Source organism: Hypanus sabinus, chromosome 16 (assembly GCF_030144855.1).
Source record: "Hypanus sabinus isolate sHypSab1 chromosome 16, sHypSab1.hap1, whole genome shotgun sequence".
NCBI lineage: Eukaryota > Metazoa > Chordata > Chondrichthyes > Myliobatiformes > Dasyatidae > Hypanus > Hypanus sabinus.
The window spans coordinates 3,246,081-3,271,079 of NC_082721.1; the positions used below are offsets into that span (position 1 = coordinate 3,246,081).

The 24,999-nt window shown below is 40.6% G+C and overlaps 1 protein-coding gene and 1 pseudogene across 1 annotated transcript in view; one reads left to right on the plus strand and one right to left on the minus strand.

Annotated features, from left to right (window-relative positions):
• The window catches only part of LOC132405770 (tyrosine-protein kinase ZAP-70), a 135,962-nt gene that overhangs the window by 20,117 nt on the left and 90,846 nt on the right, over positions 1-24,999 (plus strand). The gene's annotated exons all lie outside the window — the stretch shown is intronic.
• On the minus strand, positions 2,044-2,381 carry LOC132405769 (tumor suppressor candidate 2-like; annotated as a pseudogene).

A 24,999-nucleotide genomic window follows, 5' to 3' on the forward strand; every position in this document is an offset into this window, starting at 1 on the left:
GCCGTATTTCTACTCCCTGTGTATAGGCAGAGACAGAGGATTGCAGCACCAGTAGTGAGGACCAAGAAGGTATGGACAAGGGAAGCACAGGGAGCGCTTACAGGTCTGCTTTGAAGCGGTGGACTGGACTGTATTCAGAGATTCATCTTCAGATCTGGATGCACATGCTGCAGTTGTTACCGACTTCATTAAAACCTGTGTGGATGAGTGTGCGCCTTCGAAAACTTGCTGTACAAACCAAAAGCCGTGAATAAACCAGGAGGTACATCATCTGCTGAGGGCTAAATCTGTGACGTTTAAGTCTGGTGACCCCGCTCTGTAAAAGAAAACTAGATATGACTTGTGGAGGGCTATTTCAAAGGCGAAGAGACAATTCCAAGTGAGGTTGGAGGCAACGTCAGATGCACGACAACTCTGGCAGGGGTATGACATTACTTTCTACAAAGTGAAACCCAATAGCATGAATGGCAGCTTTGAATGTCCACTTTGAAAAGGAGAATATAACCAAAGCTGTGAAGATCCCTGCTGCTCCCTGTGGCCCTGTGATCTCTAATTTGGAGATCAATGTTTTTAAGGAGGGTAAATCATCTCAAGGAGGCAGGCCCTAATGGAGTACCTGGTAAGCCTCTGTAAGGCTAAACTACTGGCAGGAATATTCAAGGACATTATCAACCTTTCAGTGATAAGGTAGGAAGTTCCCATCTGCTTCAAAAAGGCACCAATTATACCAGTGCCCAAGAACAATAGAGTGAACTACCTTGATGACTATTGCCCTGTGGCACTCACATCTATGGTGATGAAATGCTTTGAGAGGTTGGTCATAGCTGAATGAACTCCTGTCTCAGCAAAGACCTGGACCCACTGCAATTTGCCCATCACCACAATAGGTCCATAGCAGATGCAGTCTCAATGGTTCTCCACATGGCCATCCGAACAATACAGACACCTATCTCAGGATACCATTTGTTGACTATAGGTCAGTGTCTAACACCATCATTCTCAGAACCCTGACTGATAAGTTACAGAACCTGGGTCTTTATTACCTCCCCCTGCAACTAGATCCTTGACTTCCTAACTGGAAGACCACAATCTGTGCATATTGGCCTCGCTGACGATCAACACTGTTACACCTCAGGGGTGTGTGCTTAGCCCACTGCTCTACTCTCTCTATACCCATGACTGTGTGGCTAGCCATAGCTCAAATTCTATCTATAAATTTGCTGATGATACAAATACTGTCAGAATCTCAGATGGAGATGAGAGAACCTGCAGGAGCGAGATATATCAGCTGATTAAGTGGTGTTGCAGAAACAATCTTGCAATCGATGTCAGTAAGATTTAAAAGCTGATTGTGGACTTCAGGAAGGGTAAGACGAGGGAACACGAACCAATCCTCATCGATGGATCAGTAGTGGAGAGAGTGAGCAATTTCAAGTTCCTGGGTGTCAAGATCTCTGAGGATCTAATCTGGTCCCAACATATCAATACAGGTATTAAGATTTTGAAGAAATTTGGTATGTCAATAAATACACTCAAAAACTTCTATAGATATACTGTGGAGAGCGTTCTGACAGCTGCATCACTATCTGGTGCGGGGGGTAAGGAGTCTACTGCACAGGATTGAAAGAAGCTTGAGGAAGTAAAATTATCTTCAGTAATAGCCTCTGTAGTATCCAAAATATCTTCAAGCAGCGGTGCCTCAGGAAGGCACCCTATCACCCGCATGCCCTCTTCTCATTGTTACCGTAAGGAAGGAGGCACAGAAGCCTGAAGGCACATGCTCAGGAATAGCTTCTTTCCCTCCGCTATCTGATTCCTATAAACATTACCTCACTTTTTTAATATATATTATTTTGATTTTTGCACTGATTTTAATCTACTCAATATACATATATACATTTACAGTTATTTAAAAAAAACTACACAGAAGTTAAACAGATGCCACACACTCATCAGATCAGTCTCCATACAGGACCATCAAAGGTTCAGCATCTGGCAAACTCCTATAGTCCAGTTTTATTTTAAAAGAAACTTCCATTCCAGTCACACCTCACATAAAATGACAGGGAAATCCACATGGATTCACGGGTGGTCCAGCTTAACTATACACTGAGGTATTAAATTTTTATGAATTCTTTTCAGTTTAGCTTTTTTTCTTCCTTTTTTTGTGACGAAGGTTTCTTTATAGAATTCATGAGCCAAATCACCATCTTCATCATAGTACATTGAGAACCTGGGTGGCTGAATATGAAGGGGGTGGCACCTAGCCGCCTGCTGCGGTACCAGGCCAGGCTCTGCTGGTGTTCGCCGTCAGCCGTGTTGGTGATGGCGCCCGAGCCAAAGGGCCAGAAACTGCCACCTTTGGAACTGCTGCCGCCCATGTCAGCGGGAGACTATCCCCAGCAGCTGGGCTCGGGGATGGGGAGAGGCCGGAACCGGGGCCGCCACTGCCTGTCGCTCCCCTTCTCCTCACTCATGTCAGCGCCAGCCAGGAAGTCAGGAACAGGAAGGGAACAGTTACTCTACTGGGGGTATTCTATAGGCCCCCTTATAGCAGCAGAGATACCGAGGAGCAGATTGGGAGGCAAATTTTGGAAAGGTGCAAAAATAACAGGGTTGTTATCATGGGTGACTTTAACTTCCCTAATATTGATTGGCACTTGATTAGTTCCAAGGGTTTAGATGGGGCAGAGTTTGTTAAGTGTGTCCAGGATGGATTCCTGTCACAGTATGTTGACAGGCCGACTAGGGGGAATGCCATACTAGATCTAGTATTAGGTAACGAACCAGGTCAGGTCACAGATCTGTCAGTGGGTGAGCATCTAGAGGACAGTGATCACCGCTCCCTGGCCTTTAGCATTATCATGGAAAAGGATAGAATCAGAGAGGACAGGAAAAATTTTAATTGGGGAAGGGCAAATTATGAGGCTATAAAGCTAGAACTTGCGGGTGTGAATTGAGATGATGTTTTTGCAGGGAAATGTACTATGGACATGTGGTCGATGTTTAGGGATATCTTGCAGGATGTTAGGGATAAATTTGTCCCAGTGAAGAAAATAAAGAATGGTAGGGTGAAGGAACCATGGGTGACAAGTGAAGTGGAAAATCTAGTCAGGTGGAAGAAGGCAGCATGCATGAGGTTTAGGAAGCAAGGATCAGATGGGTCTATTGAGGAATATAGGGTAGCAAGAAAGGAGCTTAAGAAGGGGCTGAGAAGAGCAAGAAGGGGGCATGAGAAGGCCTTGAAGAGTAGGGTAAAGGAAAACCCCAAGGCATTCTTCAATTATGTGAAGAACAAAAGGATGACAGGAGTAAAGGTAGGACCGATTAGAGATAAAAGTGGGAAGATGTGCCTGGAGGCTGTGGAAGTGAGCGAGGTCCTCAATGAATACTTCTCTTCGGTATTCACCAATGAGGGGGAACTTGATGACGGTGAGGACAATATGAGTGAGGTTGATGTTCTGGAGCATGTTGATATTAAGGGAGAGGAGGTGTTAGAGTTGTTAAAATACGTTAGGACGGATAAGTCCCCGGGGCCTGACGGAATATTCCCTAGGCTGCTGCACGAGGTGAGGGAAGAGATTGCTGAGCCTCTGGCTAGGATCTTTATGTCCGCGTTGTCCACAGGAATGGTACCGGAGGATTGGGGGGAGGCAAATGTTGTCCCCTTGTTCAAAAAAGGTAGTAGGGATAGTCCGGGTAATTATAGACCAGTTAGCCTTACATCTGTGCTGGGAAAGCTGTTGGAAAAGATTCTTAGAGATAGGATCTATGGGCATTTAGAGAATCATGGTCTAATCAGGGACAGTCAGCATGGCTTTATGAAGGGCAGATCATGCCTAACAAGCCTGATAGAATTCTTTGAGGAGGTGACCAGGCATATAGATGAGGTTAGTGCAGTGTATGTGATCTACATGGATTTTAGTAAGGCATTTGACAAGGTTCCACATGGTAGGCTTATTCAGAAAGTCAGAAGGCATGGGATCCAGGGAAGTTTGGCTAGGTGGATTCAGAATTGGCTTGCCTGCAGAAGGCAGAGGGTTGTGGTGGAGGGAGTACATTCAGATTGGAGGGTTGTGACTAGTGGTGTCCCACAAGGATCTGTTCTGGGACCTCTACTTTTTGTGATTTTTATTAATGACCTAGATGTGGGGGTAGAAGGGTGGGTTGGCAAGTTTGAAGATGACACGAAGGTTGGTGGTGTTGTAGATAGTGTAGAGGATTGTCGAAGATTGCAGAGAGACGTTGATAGGATGCAGAAGTGGGCTGAGCAGTGGCAGATGAAGTGTGAGGCGGGACACTTTGGAAGGACAAGCTCCAAGGCAGAGTACAAAGTAAATGGCAGGATACTTGGTAGTGTGGAGGAGCAGAGGGATCTGAGGGTACATGTCCACAGATCCCTGAAAGTTGCCTCACAGGTAGAAAGGGTAGTTAAGAAAGCTTATGGGGTGTTAGCTTTCATAAGTCGTGGGATAGAGTTTAAGAGACATGATGTAACAATGCACCTCTATAAAACTCTAGTTAGGTCACATTTGGAGTACTGTGTCCAGTTCTGGTCGCCTCACTATAGGAAGGATGTGGAAGCATTGGAAAGAGTACAGAGGAGATTTACCAGGATGCTGCCTGGTTTAGAGAGTATGGATTATGATCAGAGATTAAGGGAGCTAGGGCTTTACTCTTTGGAGAGAAGGAGGATGAAAGGAGACATGATAGAGGTGTACAAGATATTAAGAGGAATAGACAGAGTGGACTGCCAGTGCCTCTTCCCCAGGGCACCACTGCTCAGTACAAGAGGACATGGATTTAAGTTAAGGGGAGAGAAGTTCAAGGGGGATATTAGAGGAAGGTTTTTCACTCAGAGAGTGGTTGGTGCATGGAATGCACTGCCTGAGTCAGTGGTGGAGGCAGACACACTAGTGAAGTTTAAGAGACTACTAGACAAGTATATGGAGGAATTTAAGGTGGGGGGTTATAAGTGAGGCAGGGTTTGAGGGTCAGCACACCATTGTGGGCTGAAGGGCCTGTAATGTGCTGTACTATTCTATGTTCTATGTTATTTATTTATTTCCTTCTATATTATCATGTATTACATTGAACTGCTGCTGCTAAGTTAACAAATTTCATGACACATGCTGGTGATAATAAACCTGATTCTGATTCTGTTATATTCTAGTCCTCTTGAAATAAATGTGAACATTGCATTTGCCTTCCTTACCACAGACCCAACCTGCAAATTAACTTATAGGGAACCCTGCACAAGGACTCGCAAGTCCCTTTGCTCCTCAGTTTTTTATATTTTCTCTTTAATTAGAAAATAATCAACTCTTTCATTTCTTCCACCAAAGTGCAAGACCATGCACTTCCTGACGCTATATTCCATTTGCCATTTCTTTGCCCATTCTCCTAATCTGTCTACGTCCTTCTGTAGCCTCTTTACTTCCTCAAGACTACCTGCCACTCCACTTATCCTCAATGCCATGAATTCTGTCATCCAGATCATTGATATATGACGTAAAATGAATTGGTCCCAACACAGACAGATCCCTGTAAAACACCACTAATTACCTGTAGCCAACCAGAAAATGCTCTCTTTATTTCCACTCTTTGACTCCTGCCAATCAGCCACTGCTTTATCTGTGCTAGAATCCTTCCTGTAATACCATGAGCTCGTAGCTTGTTAAGCAGCCTCATGTGTGGCACTTTCTCAAAGGCCTTCTGAAAATCAAGTACATAACATCTATCGATTCTCCTCTGATTGTTATTTCTTCAAAAAAATTCCTCAGACATATGGGCCCTATGAACCACCGTAAATTGTATCAAAGCGTGTCTAGCACACATTGAAGAAGTTTTAACTAGTTGGAGAATTTTCTTCCATTGCTATATAGGTAAAGATACCTGAAGTTCTCCTTCCCACTCATTCTTAATTTTATCAGATGTACCTAGATGTAGATTTGTAATCAGATCATAAATAATTGTTATTAACCTCTCCTGATAGGGTTTAAACCTAAATTTTTTCTGTAATTTTAGTTTGATGTGGTATCGGAAAAGTGGGCAAAATAACATTCCAAAAATTTCTAATCTGTAAATATCTGAAAAAATGTAATCTAGGCAAATTATATTTATTAGACAACTGTTCAAAAGACATGAGACAGTTATCCATGAATAAATCACAAAAGCATGTTATTCCCTTCATTTTCCATAAAAGAAAAGCTTGATCAGTTCTGGATGGTTGGAAGAAAAAATTAGATATAATAGAACTTGATAGGATGAATTTATTCAATCCAAAAAATTTACGAAATTGAAACCATATTCATATTGTATGTTTACTTATTGGATTAGTCATTTGTTTATTCAGTTTAGTAAGTGCAAAGGGAAGCGAGGCCTCTGAAATAGAAGACAATGAGAACCCCTGTACAGACTCGCGCTCGAGGTTCATTCATCACGGACAATGAACTTCATCCAGATCTTGTGTCCAGAATGTTAAATATCGAATATTAATTGCTCAATAATAGAATCTTTAGTGCGGCCTTGCCAAACCGCTATCCTTTTTTGATTTCTGTAAATATTTCTTACTTAACCTAGGATTTTTATTCTGTCATATATATGTAGATATTTTAGAATCAATAATATCGAAAAAGGATTTAGAGATGAAAATTGGTACCACTTGAAATAGATACAGAAAGTTAGGTAAAATAATCATCTTAATAGCATTAATTCTACCAATCAATGATAAGGACAATGGGGACCATTTAGTAAGCAGTTGTTTAACATGATCAATTAAGGGTAAAACGTTAACTTTAAATAGATCCTTATGCTTCTTAGTAATTTTAACACCCAAATAAGTAATCAGTAACCAGTCTAAATGGTGATTGTCTATAGATTGGAACTTGCATATTTAATGGGGAAAGCTCACTCTTATTAAGATTACTGTGACAGATGTACTTCTGAGGTAGCTTCTTTGACGCTCATGTTCTGGTCTTGCCCTCTTTTGGAAAGATATTGGAAAGGCGTTTTTGATATTATTTCAGTAGTCTTGCATATTGATTTACAGCTTCATCCTATTACTGCAATTTTTGGATATCAGTGATGGACTCTAGTCAATTATTCCCTTCACCTTGCCATTTGATTGCATTTGTTACATTAATAGCCAGAAGATCTATTTTATTTAAATTGAAAGATTCTAAACCCCCTAATACATTTCAATGGTTTTCCTGAATAACATGTTTAAACTTAGAAAAAAATTAGGAGTGGTACTATTGATCCTTTGGTTAAATTTGAAGAAACTTGGAGGCCATTTATTCAACATTTTCATATGATATAAGCTGACCTTTTCTGAATCCTTCTCAGTAACTTTTTGTTCGTGTATAGAGGAGTGGAGTTAATGACAAATAATGATTTTAACTGATGGAACATGGCAGCCTAGCTTTTGTTTTGTTTTGTTTTTTTTTAGTTTAGGGGGGCTCTTTTTTCTGTATAATATTTTTTGAATCTTTTTTATGTTCAGTTATTAAGAGATTGGGAGGCTTAGATTACATATGTTACTCAGAGTCTGTGTCTGTATATGTTAAACGTTATTAATGTAATCCCAATCTCTTTGTATCATTATCATTGTTATGTTTATCAATTCGAAACTTAATAAAAAAGATTGAGAAAGAAAGAAAGAAAGAATTCCAGCAGATTTGTCAGGCAAGATTTTCCCTTGAGGAAGCCAAACTGACTATGGCCTCTTTTATCACATGCCTCCAGTACCCTGAGACCTTATCCTTAATAATCTTCCAAACCACTGATGTCAGACTAACTAGCCTATAGTTTCTATATTCTGTCTCTTTTCCTTGTTGAAGAGAGGAGTGACATTTGCAATTTTCCAGTCTTCTGGGGCCATTCCAGAATCTAGTGATATTTGGAAGATCATTACTAATACATTCACAACCTCTTCAGCCACTTGTTTCAGAACTTTGGGGTGTACTCCATCTGCTCCAGGTGACTTATCTCTAGTAATGGTATCTTCACACACCTCATTCCCCCTGACTCCTGGAACTTCCACCATACTGCTAATGTCTTCCACAGTGAAGACTGATGCAAACTATTTATTCAGTTTGCCCACCATTTCCTTGCCCCCCATTACTACCTCTCCAGCATCATTTTCCATCAGTCTGATATCCACTCTCACCTCTCTTTTACACTTTATGTATCTGAAGAATCTTCAGGTATTCTCCATAATATTATTGGCTAGCTTATCCATTTTAACCTTCTTGGTGACTTTTTAGTTGCGTTCAGTTAGTTTTTAAAAGCTTCTCAATCCTCTAACTTCCAACTATTTTTTGCTCTGTTATATGCCTTCACTTTGGCTTTTATGTTGGCTTTGACTTCCCCATGGTTGTGTCATCTTTTGTTTAGAATATTTCTTCATCTTTGGTATATATATGTCCTGTGCCTTCTGAATTGCTTCCAGAAATTCCAGCTATTGCTACTCTGCTGCCATCCCTGCCAGAGTTCCTTTCCAATCAATTTTGGCCAACTCCTCTCTCATGGCTCTGTAATTCCCTTTGCTCCGCTGTAACACTGATACATCTGACTTTAGCTTCTCCTTCTGAAATTTCTGGGTGAATTTAATCATATTATGATCACTTTCCTCTAAAGGTTCTTTTTTTCCTAAGCTCTCTAAACAATTCTGGTTCATTGCTCAACAACCAATCCAGAATAACTGATCTTTAAGTGGCTTTGACCACAAGCTGCTCTAAAAAAGCCATTTCATAAGTATTCTAGAAAACTCCCCCTCTTGGAATCCAGCACCATCCTGATTTTCCCAATCTACTTGCATATTGTCATTAAAAAAAAAATTGGATAGGTATATGGACAGGAAAGGAATGGAGGGTTATGGGCTGAGTGCAGGTCGATGGGACTAGGTGAGAGTAAGTGTTTGGCACGGACTAGAAGGACTGAGATGGCCTGTTTCCATGCTATATTTGTTATATGGTTATATTGAAATTTTCTAGGGCTATTGTTACATTGCCCTTTTGGCATGCATTATCCATCTCTATTGGAATTTGTAGACCACATCCTTGCTAATGTTTGGGGATCTGTATACAGCTCCCATCAAGGCTTTTTCTTTACCCTTGCATTTCCTTAGCTCTATCCACAATGATTCAACACCTTCTGACCCTGTCTGAACACCTCTTTCTGATAATTTGATTTCATTTTTTTTTACCAACAGAGCAATGCACTGACCCCTTTGCCTTCTTGCCTGTCCTTTCGATACAATGTGTATCCTTAGACATTAAACTCCTATCTATACTCTTCTCTCAGCCATGATTCAGTGAATCTTACAATATCATATGTATCCATTTGCAACTGTGCTACAAGTTCATTCAGCTTATTCCATATACTCATGCATTCAAATATAACACCTTCAGTCCTGTATTTGCCCTTTCTGATTTTCTCTGCCTTTTATATTGTAAATCATCCTGTTGATTGCAATTTCACCCTATCAACAGCCTCTCTTCATTACACATTGCCTCTGTCTGTCGAGCAGTGACCTCAGCTTCAGCCCTATCATCGGCCTTTCCTACGACACTTCTTGCATTGAAATATAGGCTGCTGAGGACATTAGTTGCACCATACTCAATCTTTTGATTCCTAATTTTGTCTGAGGTCTTTCCAACATCTGCCTCCACAACCTCTCCACTAACTGTTTTGGCACTTTGGTTCCCATCCCCTGCAGCTCTCGTTTAAACCTCACCATGCAGTATTAACAAATCTTCCAACTGTGATAATAGTCCTCCTCCATTTCAGGTGCAAACCATTCCGTCTGTATGCTGAATTAAAAGGAAATTGAATGAGTAGTCAGGCACTGGACGGGTAGACCACAATCCTGTCTAAGGGCTGTGAGATCTATGTCTCTGTCACTCTCATTACCACTTGATCAGTTAAACAGTGAAAATTTAAATTCATTCTTACCTGGGCTGAGATCCACCACTGTTAAACCAAAGGACCATAAGATGTAGGAGCAGAAATAGACCATCCCATCATGGCAGATCTATTATCCCTCTCAATCCTATTCTCCTGGCTTCTCCCTGTAACCTTTGATGTCCTGACTAATCAGGAACCTATCAACCTCCACTTTAAATATACTCAATGACAGCCTCCACAGCCGTCTGTAGCAATAAATTCCACAGCCACCACCCTCTGGCTAAAGAAATTCCTCATCTCTGTTTTAAATGGATGTCCCTCTATTCTGAAGCTGTGCCCTCTTGTCCTAAACTCAAAAACTATTAATGATTTTCCAACAGTTTTACTGATATTTTACTGTTCAGTTTTCAGTTTGTTGTCATAGAGAAGTACAGCACAGAAACAGACTTTTCAGCCCATCTAGTCAATCCAAAACCATTTAAACTGCTACTACCATCGACATGCACAGGGACCATAGTCGTCCATACTCCTACCATCCATGTCCTATCCAAACTTCTCTAAAATGTTGAAATCAAGCTCACCTGCACCAGTTGAGCTGGCAGTCCATTCCACACACTGTGAAGAAGTTTCCCCTCATGTTTCCCTTAAACTTCTCACCTTTCACCCTTAACCCATGACCTCAGGTTGTAGTCCTACCCAATCTCAGCGGAAAAAATCCTGTTTGCATTTACCCTATCTATACCCCTCATATTTGTTGCCAAATATAAAAGCTGACACATTTAATAAACACAAGTGAACATTGTGGGAATTAGTTTCAAATTAGTTTAAAATTATGAGCAATAGTACTGAAAGAATGCAAATTCTGGTGTTGAACATAGAGGCAGAAAAAAATGTTCTTCATATATTTCCTAAATGAAATGCAACTAACCTGAAGTGTAGAGTCCATAGAGAGATTTGATCGTTGCTGATGTGATGTAGCCATACAGACAAGCCTCCTGACCTTCAGCAATGATGTAATTTGCCCTGCCACACATATCTGAGAGGACAAAGATGTAGCAACAAAACTAACTTGGCCTTGAGCCGAAAATATAGTCTGTGTGGCTAAGTAGAGTTCAAATTGTATCTATGTATTTACTGATGACACCACTGTTATTGGTAGAATCTCATAGCAATGAGTAGGTGTACAGGCGTGAGATAGATAGGTTGGTTGAATAGTGTCGCAACAACAACCTCATATTCAACATTAGCAAGATCAAGAAACTGATTGTGGACCTCAGGAAGGAGAAGTCAAGAGAACACATGCTAATCCTCATTTAGAAGCAGCTTCAAGTTCCAACATCCCAGTCAACATCTCAGTGGATCCGACATCAAATTTCTGAATAGTCCTTCAACCCATGAACACTGCCTCATCATTCTTTTTTTTGCACTATTTATTTAGATCTTTATGTTTTTGTACTATACAATTGCTGCAAAATACTAAATTTCCAGGATGCCAACCATTTTAATTCCTGCCCCCATTCCAATTCCAACATGTTGGTCCCTGGCCTCCACTTTTGCCATGATTAAGCCTCTCTCAGGGTGGAAGAGCAACACCTCGTATTCCATTTAGGTAGCATCCAAACTGACAACATAAGATTCGATTTCTCCTTCTGGTAACTTTTTCCCTCCACCTTCCCTCTCCTTCTGTTCCCCACACTGGTCTCTTACGTTTTCTCCTCACCTGTCTATCACCTCCTCCTCCTAATGCCCCTCTTTTTTCCCTTTATCCCATGGTGCACTCTCATCTCCTATCAGATTCCTTATGCTCCTATCCTTTACTTTCCCACCCTCCTGGCTTCACCTATTACCTCCTTCCCCTCCCCCCACCTTTTTATTCTGGCATCTTTCCCCTTCCTTTCCAGTCCTGATAAAGGATCTCGGCCTGAAACATCGACTGTTAATTAATTCCCATAGATGCCTGACCTGCTGGATTCCTCCAGCATCTTGTGTGCATTACTCTGGAGGCCAAGTGGATGTTGATGCAATAACCAGTCAAGCAAGTTTTAAAGCTGAAACAGAATATGTGATAACACCTATGAGAGATAGTTGTCTAGTCCCTCTGGAGGATGCAGAACAGGAAAATTTACCTCAAGGAATGTTCCTTTTAGACAGGTGCCAGCATTGACAGATGAGAACAGAACCTTCTGGAGAATATTTTGACTGGTTGGCTCAGCATCTGGCATGGAAGAGCCACTCCACAAGATCAGAAAAAGCTGCAGAGGGGTGTAAACTCAGTTAGCTCATGGGCACAGGATATCTGCAAAGGGCATTGCCTCAGAAAGATGGCATCCACTATTAAGGACACAAATCTCCCAGGACATGTTCTCTTCTCATTGCTACCATCAGGGAGGAGGTACAGGAGTCTGAAGGCACACATTCAATGTTTTAGGAACAGCTCCTTCATCTCCACCATCAATGAACAACGAAACCATGAAAACTACCTCACTATTTTTGTTCTTTTTTGCACTAATTTTATTTTTTAATATATATTTCTTAGTATTTATAGTATATGTTATGCATTGCACTGTACTGACGCTACAACACAATAAATTTCACCACATATGTCAGTGATAATAAACCTGATTCTGATCTGACTCCCTGAGACAGATTGAGCTGTCAGGGAAGTTCAGAGTGACCTCGGTGTTCCAGTCGCTGACTGAGATGTCACTGGAGATCGGAGGCCTCTGCACTCGAGTGATTTCTTTATTTCTTGATGGTGAAAGAGTCTGCTGATTCTCGAGTTAGGAGACCTTGAACAAGTGACACTGCAGATTGTAACAACGACACAGCGAGCTACTGGTCTGCTTTCTCGCAGTGGCAAGAATGATATCTCCCACTGGGATGGACAGTAGTTTTTGATAGACTATAGATCATGGACTCTGGGGGCTTTACTATGGCTTTCATTGTGGGTGGTGGAGGGCTGTTGCTTTTTTGTTGGATCAAGTGTGAGGAGGGGGAGGGAGATGGTTATGTATTACTGCTGCTTATGCATGGGAAGGCGAGGAAGGCTTTAGGATTCTAATGTATTTCTGTCATTCATTCTTCGGGTTTTTTGGTTTCATGGGTGCCTGCAAATGGCAAGGATTTCAGGCTGTATACTATATACATTCTCTCTTTTCTTTTTACAATATTTACAGAGCGCAACACATAGATACATCTCAACATAACTTGTGTACATTCATATATTGTAAAATATTCATAAAATATTCATAAAATTGATCAAAATGTTATAGCATAACACATAAAGGTATACCACTCTGTAATCAAAAATTTAAAGATAAGTCATACATCATAAAAGAAATGTTTTATATTAAAAAAAAGTCAACCCCCTACCAACTACCAAAGAAAAAAGCTGATGGATGACAATGGATAATTAGAAAAAAAAACATATTCACTTAAGAAGAGAAGATAAAAATATACATAAAAGTCTGTGTACTGTTAAACTTTATAAATTGGAAAAGTAATTTAGGAAAGGTCCCCAAATATCATAAAAAGATTGTTTCAAATTTAAGACTGAGCAGCGGATCTTTTCTAAATTTAAATAAGACATAATATCACGTAGCCATTGAAGATGTGTAGGAGGGGTAGACTCCTTCCATTTAAGCAAGATTGCTCTTCTTGCTAAAAGAGAGGTAAAAATCTAAAACCTGTAGGTCAGGAATATTTAAAGTTATATCTTCATTTGCAATAATACCAAACAAGGCAGTAAGGGGATTTGGGTCAAATTGGACCCTAAAAAGTTGAGAGAAGATATGAAATACTTCTCGCCAAAACTTTTCAATTGTAGGACAAAACCAAAACATATGAATTAAAGAGGCATCAGCAGAGTTGCATTTATTACAAAGTGGTGAAACATTTGGGTAAAAACTGGAGAGCTTCTGTTTAGAAATATAAGCTCTATGAACCACTTTAAATTGTAGAAGCGAATGACGAGCACAGAAAGATGATTTATTAACCCATTTAAGAATTTTATTCCATCCAGCATCAGAAATCTGACAATTTAGGTCATCCTCCCAAGCTTTTTTTATTTTATCTAAAAAGTCTTGTCTAGAATCAATCAACAAGTTATAGATACCGGTAATAAAACCATTAACAAAAGGTTTTAAATTTAAAAGATCGTCCAGTAAATTTTTATCAGGATCTATAGGAAAAGTAGCTAATTGGAAACGTAGAAAATCTCTAATTTGAAGGTATCTGTAAAAATGTGTTTTTGGGAGTGCAAATTTATTTGACAATTGGTCAAATGAAGCAAGAGATCCTGAGATAAACAGGTCCCAAAAACACTTAATACCTAGTTCATCCCAATCTTTAAAGACTTTATCAGTCATGGAAGGGATAAAAAAATAATGAGAATGGGAGATGATAATGAAAAATTCGCTAAACCAAAAAATTTTCTAAATTGAGAGCAGATCCTTAAAGTTTGCGTAACAATTATGTTATCTGTTGTTTTATTTGCTGAAAAAGAAGAGTATGCCAATAGACGAATTTTTTACAGAATTAACTTCTAAGGAGACCCATGATGGGCAATCTTTACAATAAATATAATAGGACCAGAAAGTAATATTCCTTATATTGGCAGCCCAAAAGTAAAACCTAAAATTGGGTAGGGCTAGTCCACCCATCTCTTTATTTCTTTGGAAGTAAACTTTACTTAAACGAGCTTGTTTATTATTCCAAATATAAGAGGTTAAAATTGAATCTAAAGAATCAAAGTACGTCTTAGGAATAAAAATAGGTAAGGCCTGAAAAAGATATAAAAATTTAGGAAGAATCTTCATTTTAATTGAATTAATTCGACCAATTAGGGATAAAGAAAGAGGGGACCATTTAGAAAGCATCTTTTTCACATAATTCAATAAGGGGTTTAAGTTTTCTTTAAATAAATTCTTTAAGATTTTAGTAATTGTTACACCTAGATATGTAAATTGACTTGTAACAACTTCGAATGGAAATTTGGCATTTGATGACATTAGGTCATTTAAAGGAAATAGCTCACTTTTATGTAGGTTCAGCTTGTATCCTGAAAAAGAACTAAACTGGGAGATTAAAGAAAGAACCAAAGGTAAAGAAGTTTCAGTGTTAGAGATAAAAAGTAAAATATCATCAGCATATATCATTCTCTCACATTAAATTGAACCATTGAACTATAGCGCCTGAGGGAAGCTCTGGCAAGTCGTTAGAATTCCCCTTAATTGAAAAGGAGTTTAAAATCAAGGGGATTTTGCTCAAGTTATACAGGGTCCTGGTTTTGGTCACTTTAACTAAAAGGATACTGTAGCATTGGAGGCACTCCATAGGATTTTCAGGGGGCTAATTCCTGGGGAAAGACAGTGTGCTATCAAGAGAAATTAAGCAGTTTATGTTTCTTTGGAGTTTAGTAGAATGCGAGATGAACTTACTCAACCAAATAAGCTCGTAATGGCTTGACAGGATAGATGTTGGAGAGACTATGGGACAAATTTTGAACAAAAAGGAAGGTTTTTTGAAAAAGGGGTCAAGGTGGTTGATGAAAGTACATTTTTCCTGCTGAGAAGATCTGGAATATCAGGAGGACTAATAGAGTCATGGAAGATGAAAACAGTACCTGTTGGAAATAGTCATCAGGTCAGGCCAAATCTGTGAGAAGAGAAAGAGTGGAAAAATTGTGGATTTGGCTCAGTTCATCATGGGTAAAACCCTCCCCAATATTGGGCACATCTACAAGGACAGCTGTCACAGGAAAACAACATCCATCATCAAGGACCCCACCATCCAGGCTCTTCTTGCTGCTGCCATCAGGAAGAAGGTACTGGAGCCTCAGGACTCACACCACCAGCTTTAGAAACAGTTGTTAACCCTCAACCATCAGGTTCCTGAACCAGACAGGATAACTTCACTCACTCACCCAAACGATGAACTGTTCACATAATCTATTAGACTCACTTTCAAGGATTCTTCGTCTCATGTTCCTTATATTTATTGCATATTTATTTATTATGATTATTTTCTCCTTTTGTATTTGCACAGTTTGTTGTCTTTTGCACCTTGGTTGTCTGTCCATCCTGTTGGGTGCGGTCATTCATCGATTTTATTGTTTCTTGTACTTACTGTGAATGTCCGCAAGAAAATGAATCTCAGGGTTGTATATGGTGACATACATGTACTTTGATAATAAGTTTACTTTCGACTTTGAGAGTAGACATAGACCTAGCGCTCTGGGGCCTGACCATCACAGCCATGAATTTCCTGCATTTTCTGTTTTTACATCCCATTTCCAGCAACTGCATTTTACTTATGTTTTTCTAGACCAGAAGAAAGATAAAAGTTACAATCGTAAATATTTAGCATGATACGTTGCTTCATGTGTGTAAGTTAATGATTGTGTGAGTCTGTTTCCTTTCTAAGGGATAGCAGTAGGGCATGTGTCCTTCGAGACCTGAGTGTATGTGGTTTGACCTTGATTGATACAACAGATAGTGTTACTTAGCTGAGCCTCCAATAAAGGATATTTTGTTTATATCTCTGCCTCTTCCTAGTCACTTAAGATTTGCAGCAACATATAGAAGCCCACAGTCACATCAGGGAGGGCTATGTGTTAAAAAAAATTCTGGGTCAATTGAGAGAGACAGCATCTTGATTCATCAAGGGATTTAAGAAAAATCCCAGAGATGTTACGTACATAGTGCAGCTTGGCTGGCATCGCAACATGGTTTTCATACAAATACCAAGTAATAACCATGAACAATTAAATGTTACAGCTGTCATCACGTCTGAAGTGGTTTGAGAAAATTGGCCTGCAGTGCATATCACGAAGGGGTATTGGGTTGTGGCTAGGGCAGGTGCTGACAGCATTCTGGACCTCACTCTGGCCCAGGAAAGGCTCAAGCCTGCCACAAGGGGAATGGGTGGGCCCCACGGTTTGCTGACATTCTATCAAAAGTCCCTGGCTCATAGAGGGAGAGAGAAGGTGAAATGTTCTGTCTCAACAGTAGTTGAAGAGGCCCTCTGTACCCTCAGAACGATGATCCACCCCCATTCATCCAACAATCTCTTTGAACCCCTACCATTAGACAGGAGATACCGTAGCATTAGGACAAGAACTGTTAGAATGGGAAACGGCTTCTTCCCCCAGGCCTAAGACTTCTGCGCTCCTTCCACCACCCAGGTAGAGTCATAGAGTCATAGAATAGAAACAGGCCCTTCAGCCCATCTAGTCTGCCAAACCATTAATTTGCCTACTCCCAGTGGCCTGATCATTGCCCTCTGTACCCCTACCATCCTACCCTTAAGTGTTGAAATCAGACTTGTATCCACCACTTGCACTGGCAGCTCATTCCACACTCTCACCACCCTCTGAGTGAACAAGTTCCCCCTCATGTTCCCCTTCAACATTTCATCGTTCACCCCTAACCTATGATCTCTAGTCATCATCTCACCCAACCCCAGTGGAGAAAGCCTGCTTGCACTTATACTATCTATACCACTTGTAATTTTGTATGCTTCTGTAAAATCTCTCTTCAATCTTCATTGTTCGAGAGAATAAAGTCCTAACCAATTCACTCTTTCCCCATAACTCAGGTATCACAGGTAGGTAACCATTGGTCTTCATAAATCAATGTATGGAGTATTGAAGTTGGGGTGTTATGTTGAAATTGTATAAGATGTTGGTGAGGCCCAATTTGAAGTATTGTGTTCACTTTTGGTCATCTACCAACAGGAAAGATGTAAATAAGATTGAAAGAGTGCAGAGAAAATTTACAAACTTGTTGCCAGGACTTGAGGATTGTGTGTGCGTCTTAGTCTGGAGGAACGTTGTTTCATTTGATAGAATGCATGTGTATGATTGAATGACAATAAAATGAACTTGAACTTCAGAATCAGAATCAGGTTTAATATCACCGGCACATGTCATGAAACTTGCTAACTTAGCAGCAGCAGTACAGTGGTAATATAGGGGAAAAAAGTAAATCAATTACAGTAAGTATATATATGTATATTAAATAGTTAAATTAAAAATTTTGCAAGAACAAAATTAATATACATGAGGTAGTGTTCATGGGTTCAATATCTATTTAGGAATTGGATGAATGAGGGGAAGAAACTATTCCTGAATCAATGAGTGGGTGTCTTCGGGCTTCTGTACCTCCTTCCTGATGGTAACAATGAGAAGAAGGTGTATCCTGGGTGATGGGTATCTTTACTAATGCATGTTGCCCTTCTGTGGCACTGCTACTTGAAGATACCTTGAATACTGTGGAGGCTAGTACCCAAGTTGGAGCTGACTAATTTTACAACTTTCTGTAGCGTCTTTCGGTCCTGTGAAGTGAACAGCGCCCCCCCACCCCCATACCTGATAGTGATGCAGCCTGTCAGAATGCTGTCCATGGTGCATCTGTAGTAGTTTTTGAATATTTTAGGTGACAAACCAAATGTCCTCAAACACATAATAAAATATAGTCACAGTCTTACCTTCTTCATAACTACATTGATATGTTGGGACCAGGTTAGGTCCTCAGAGATATTGACACCCAGGAACTTGAAACTGCTCACTCTCTCCACTTCTGATTCCTCTATAAGGATTGGTTAGTGTTCATTCATCCTATCCTTTCTGGAGTCCACAATCAACTCTTTGGACTTACTGACGTTGAGTGCAAGGTTGTTGCTATGACACCACTCTACTATCTGGTAGGCCCTCCCGTCTCCACCTGAGATTCTGAAAACAATGGGTGTATCATCAACAAATTTAAAGATGGCATTTGAACAATGCCTAGCCACACAGTCATGGGTGTAGAAAGAGTAGAGCAGTGGGAAAAGTACATGACCCTGAGCTCTGCCAGTGTTGATCATCGGCAAGGAGGAGATATTATTACCGTTCCACACTGATTGTGGTCTTCTGGTTAGGAAATCAATGATCCAATTGCAGAGGGACATGCAGAGACCCAGGTTCTGTAGCTTATGATGTAGGAATGATGGTGTAAAAAGCTGAGCTTTAGTCAACAAACAGCATCCTGACATGAGTGTTTATATTGTCCAAATGATCTAAAGCCGTCAACCTCTGAGATTGCATCTGCCATAGACCTATTTTGGCAATAGGCAAATTGCAGTAGGTCTAGGTCTTTGCTGAGGCAGAAGTTGATTCTGGCCATGAAAGCACCATAGATGTGAGTGCCACTGGATGATAGTCATTAAGGCAGCTCACACTACTCTTATTGTGAACTTGACAAGTCTATGGGCAGGGTAAGCTGAGGATGGGGGTTCCAGGAGGCAAATCATGTGAATAGAAGATATCATCAAATATAAACTCTAGTGTCACACATCCCTTAAACGTACCACTACCCTAACCTCAAATGGTGTTCAGCACACCATTACCCACGTCCACTGGCCAATAGCGGCAATCAATGAGGAATCTTTCATGGTCCCAGAATAAATTATACACAGTCAGAAAAGCTCACCAGTGAATGTACTTACTGAGAGCTGGACTATGTACATGCATACTCACATCATTCTACAGATAGGCAGTAGAGAGCATCCTAACAAACTGCATCACTGCTTGGTATGGACTCTGCATTGTGGTGAGCAGGAAGGCTCGACAATGGTAGTGAAAATGTCTAATGCATCACCGGCACCAGCCTACTCACTATTAAAGACATATATACAGAAAGGTGCCGGAGAAGGGCAATAATGTCATGAAGGGTCCCACCCACTCTGCTCTTGGACTGTTGTCCCATTCCCGTCAGGGAGGAGGTTACATAGGATCCACATCAGGACCACCAGACTTAAAAACAGTTACTTTCCCCAAGCAGTAAGGCTGATCAACCCCTCCACCCACTAACCCATCCCACCACACCCCCAACCATCACTACTTTATCATTCCCTATTAGTCACCTTATGTACAGACACTAATACTGTGCCTATCGTCACTTTATGCACATGCAATCAATGTATGTACATAAGCTACCTTATGTATTTATTTTTATTATTTTTTAAATTATTGATGTGTTCTTTATGTGATTTTTTGTGCTGCATTGGATCTGAAGTAACAATTATTTTGTTCTTCACATTTGCATTCTGGAAATGACATTAAACAATCTTGAATCTTGAATCTTGTTCTAGTCTCGCTCACCCTACACCAAACTCTACAACAAACTTCACTACTGTACTTCTATAGCTCACATTTCTCAGTCACCACTAGCCATGACATGCACATCATCCCATTGCATTCAAGCCCTGCTCTACTTCCAAGCAGAGTGGGACAATCATGGCTACATGACTGATGAGGAACAGGACCAGTACCTGTGATTCCGAGGAGGAGACTGACCTTGGCAGGAGCCAGTGGCAGGGCTGAACCATTTCTTCATTGTGAATGCACTTCCCACAATCCCATTTTTTAGTTGAAAGCTGTAGTTGGAGTTAACTATTCACTCCCCAGAAGGCAAACCTTCCCCAAAAGCTTCTTTTGTAGTAGGCATAGTCTGCCCCTTTTTCCTCTAATGGAGAAATGTCACCTCTACAGGTGGTGATGAAGATGACAGTGAGTGTCAATCAGTTCATCAGCATATGTTGTATCTGAATGTGTGCAGTATAGGGAATAAAGTAGATGAACTTACAGCACAGTTGCAGATTGGCAGATATGATGTTGTAGGCATCACTGAATCATGGCTGAAAGGTTGCAGCTGGGAGCTTAATATTCAAAGATACATATTGTATTGAAAGGACAGACAGGAAGGCAGAGGGGGCTGCATTGCCCTGTTAATAAAAAAAAATGAAATCAAATCATTAGAAAGAAGTGACATTGGGTCAGAAGGTGTTGAAGCATTGTAGATAGAGCTGAGGAACTGTAGGGGTAAAAAGACCTTGATGGGAGTTGTACACAGACCCCCAAACAGTAGTAAGGATGTGGCCTACAAATTACAATGGGAGATAGAAACTGCATGCCAAAAGGGCAATGTTACGATAGTCATGCGGGCCTTCACTGTGCAGGTAGACTGGGGAAATCAGGTTGGTGCTGGACTACAGAAGGGGGAATTTCTAGAGTGCCTGCTAGATGTCCCTTTAGAGCAGCTGGTGGTTATGTTCACCAGAGGATCAGCTATTCTGGATTGGGTGCTGTACAATGAACTGGAATTGATCCAAAAGAACACAAACAAGGGAAAATCTGCAGATGCTGGAAATCCAAGCAAAACACAATGTGTGTGTTGATTAGAGAGCTCAAGGTAAAAAAGAACCCTTAGAGGCACGTGATCATACTATGATCGAATTCATTCTGATATTTGAGAAGGAGAAGCTGAAGTCAGATGTATTGGTATTACATTGGAGTAAGGGGAATTACCGAGCCATGAGAGAGGAGTTGGCCAGAATTGATTGGAAAAGAACACTGGCAGGGATGATGGCAGAGCAGCGATGGCTGGAATTTCTGGAAGCAATTCGGAAGGTGCAGGATATATATATCCCAAAGTATTCTAAAGGGAAGATGACACAACTATGTCTAACAAGATAAGTCAAAGCCAACATAAAAGCCAAAGAGAAGGCATATAATAGAGCTAAAATTAGTTGGAAGTAAGAGAATTGGGAAGCTTTTAAAAAGGAACAGAAGGCAACTAAAAAGACATTAAGAAGGAAAGGATGAATTATGAAAGTAAGCGAGGCAATAGTATTAAAGAGAATACCAAAAGTTTCTTCAGATAAATAAAGTGTAAAAGAGAGGCAAGAATGGATATTGGACCACTGGAAAACAATGCTGGAGAGATAGTAACAGGGGACAAGGAAATAGCAGATGAACTGAAAATGTTTTGCATCATTCTTCACTGTGGAAGACACTAGCAGTATGGTGGAAATTCCAAGTGTCAGGGGGCATGAAGTGTATGAAATTAGATTAAGTAGAGAGGAGGTTCTTGGGAAACAGAAAGATCTGAAGGTACTCTTCAAGAAGGTACTTTCTTTAAGAAGAAAGAGGCAGATTAAAGGAAACTATAAGCCAGTTGGTCTGACCTCAGTGGTTGGGAAGATGTTGCAGTCAATTATTAAGGATGAGGTCTTAGGGTACTTGGAGACACCTGATAAAATAGGCCATAGTCAGCATGGTTTCCTCAAGGGAAAATCTTCCCTGACAAATCTGTTGGAATTCTTTGAGGAAATAGCAAACAGGACAGACAAAGGAGAATCAGTTCATGTTGTGTACTTGGATTTTCAGAAGGACTTTGACAAGGTGCCACACATGAAGCTGCTTAACAAGCTATGAGCCCATGGTATTACAAGAAGGATTCTAGCATGGATAAAGCAGTGGCTGATTGGCAGGAGGCAAAGAGTGGAAACAAAGGGCACCTTTTCTGACTGGCTGGCGGTGATTAGTGGTGTTCCACAAAGTTCTGTGCTGGGACTGATTCTTTTCACATTAAATATCAATGATTTGGATGTTGTGATTGATGACTTTGTTGCAAAGTTTGCAGATAGTGTGAAGATAGGTGAAGGGGCAGGTAGTTCTGAGGAAGTAGAGAGGCTACAGAAGAACTTAGATAAGGAGAATGGGCAAAAAAATGGATGCTGGAATACAGTGTTGGGAAGTGTGTGGTCATGTACTTTGGTAGAAGAAATGAAAGGGTTGACTACTTTCTAAATGGAGGGAAAATACAAAAAAAAACTGAAGTGCAAAGGGACATGGGAGACCTTGTGCAGGATTCCTGAAAGGTTAATTTACAGGTTGAACCTATGGTGAGGAAGGCAAATATGATGTTTGCATTCATTTCAAAAAGACTAAAATATAAAAGCAAGGATGTAAAGTTGAAAATTTATAAAGTACCTGTGAGGCCTCACTTGGAATATTGCGAGCAGGTTTGGGCCCCTTGTCTTATAAAGGATGTGCTGGAACTGGAGAGAGTTCAAAGGAGGTTCGCAAACTTGATTCCAGGATTGAATGACTTGTCATATCAAGAGCGTCTGATGGCTCTGGGCCAGTATTTACTGGAATTCAGAACAATGAGGAGTGACCTCATTGAAACCTATCGAATAGTGAAAAGCCTTGATAGAGTGGATGTGGAGAGGATATTTCTTATGGTGGGAGAGTCCAAGACCAGAGGACAAAGCCTCAGAATAGAGGGGTGTACCTTTAGAATGGAGATGTAGAGGAATTTCTTTAGCCAGAGAGTGGTGAATCTATGGAATTCTTTGCCACAGGCAGCTGTGGATACTAACTCTTCATGTATATTTGAGGCGGAAGTTAATAGATTCTTGATTGGTCAGGGCATGAAGGGATACAGGGGGGAAGTCAGGAAATTGGGGCTGAGAGGAAAATTGGATCAGCCATAATGAAATGGTAGAGTAGACTCAATGGGCCAAATGGCCTGTCTGCTCCTATATATTATGGTTTTATGTGTAATATTCCCAGTCAGAGCTCAAATACTGATGCCACATTTGGTTAGTGGATTGGAGTGGGACCACAGAGATCAAAGGTCAACTTTATTCATGTACACATTTACATGTGTTTGAAATTTGCTGTGGTGTGCGGCAAGAAGAACATTTAACAATTATAATGTCTAAAGAATTATATAATAAATAAACTTAAAGGTTTAAGTATGAATATGGGATAAAATATGCCTAAGTACCATTTTGTATTTACAATGTAAACAGCAATGTAAACTGTGATGGGAAGTGATTACAGTGCAGTGGCTGAGGTAATAGATAGAAGGGGATGGGAGCTAACTTGGCCATCTGATCAGATAACTTTTAAAATGGCGTGAAGTTTTGTTTTAATAGCCCGATAGAACTTTCCAGAAGGAGCTTTTGCAAAAGTCACTTTGTCGGGTGGGTAGTGTCCGCAAAGATTTTTCCTGCCTGCTTCTTTGCCCTGGACACATCCAAGTGCTGAAGTGATGGTAGGCTACAGCCTCTGACCTTTCCTGCTGACCTTACAGTTCATAATAGAGTTTGTATATTGTGAGAGGACACATAGAGAGACAATGCTGGTGACTGGCCTTAGACCAGGAGGAGGAAAGGAAAGTGCAAGCACAGCTCACTGGAGAGTTGGGGTCTAGATGGGCTTTGTGGCAGGAAGCCAAGTGAAGACCGATGGTGGAGAAGGCTGATGGGCACAGAGAAATTAGTTGGCTGGCACCTGTAACCACACATCTTCACATCTCCCTGAAGTCCATTACCAACATCTTTACAGCTCATAACACCTCTGGGATTTGGAAATTATGCTCCAAGTCATTATTGTCAATTAAGAACAGTGGTGCTCCTTGTATTTTCTCCTGATGGACTCCACTTCTCTCCAATCAAACAACAGTGTTCCCCCGTCATAGTCACAAAGTCTCAACACCGACAAAGCCTTCAGTGTATCGTGGCCAGAAAGTACACATAATGGCTAATCCCATTGAACAGCACTTGATTGATTGAGAGTCAGAGCTGGTGGTGTGGAAAGAATAGGTGATCCCACTACAAATGGTGGCGTTATCACTTTTCTGCTGAATATGTGCTGAACTGTGAAAGGTTAAGAGATGACAATATGTACATTATTTCATCTTTGGTTTGACATCATTAACAGTGAAGTAACACCACACTCTATGAAACTTGACTTGGCATATCTTGAAAATTCTATCCAAATAATTTGTTGCACTGCAAATGAATTGAATTTGAATTGAATTGACTTTATTACTTACACCCTTTATACACATGACGAGTAAAAGACTTCACATTATGCCTCGGTCTAAATGTGCAATGTGTAATTTATAGTCATTTATAATAAACAGTATGTACAACAGGACAGTCAATATAGCATAGAAATACAGCTGTATCAGCATGAATTAATCAGTCTGATGGCCTGGTGGAAGAAGCTGTACAAGAGCCTGTTGGACCTGGCTTTTATGCTGCGGTACTGTTTCCTGGATGGTAGCAGCTGGAACAGTTTGTGGTTGGGGTGACTCGGGTACCCGGTGATCCTTCTGGCCCTCTTTGCACACTTGGTTTTGTTAATGTCCTGAATACTGGGAAGTTCACATCTACAGTTGCACTGGGCTATCTGCACTACTCTCTGCTGAGTCCTGTGATTGAGGGAAGTACAGTTCCCTTACCAGGCAGTGA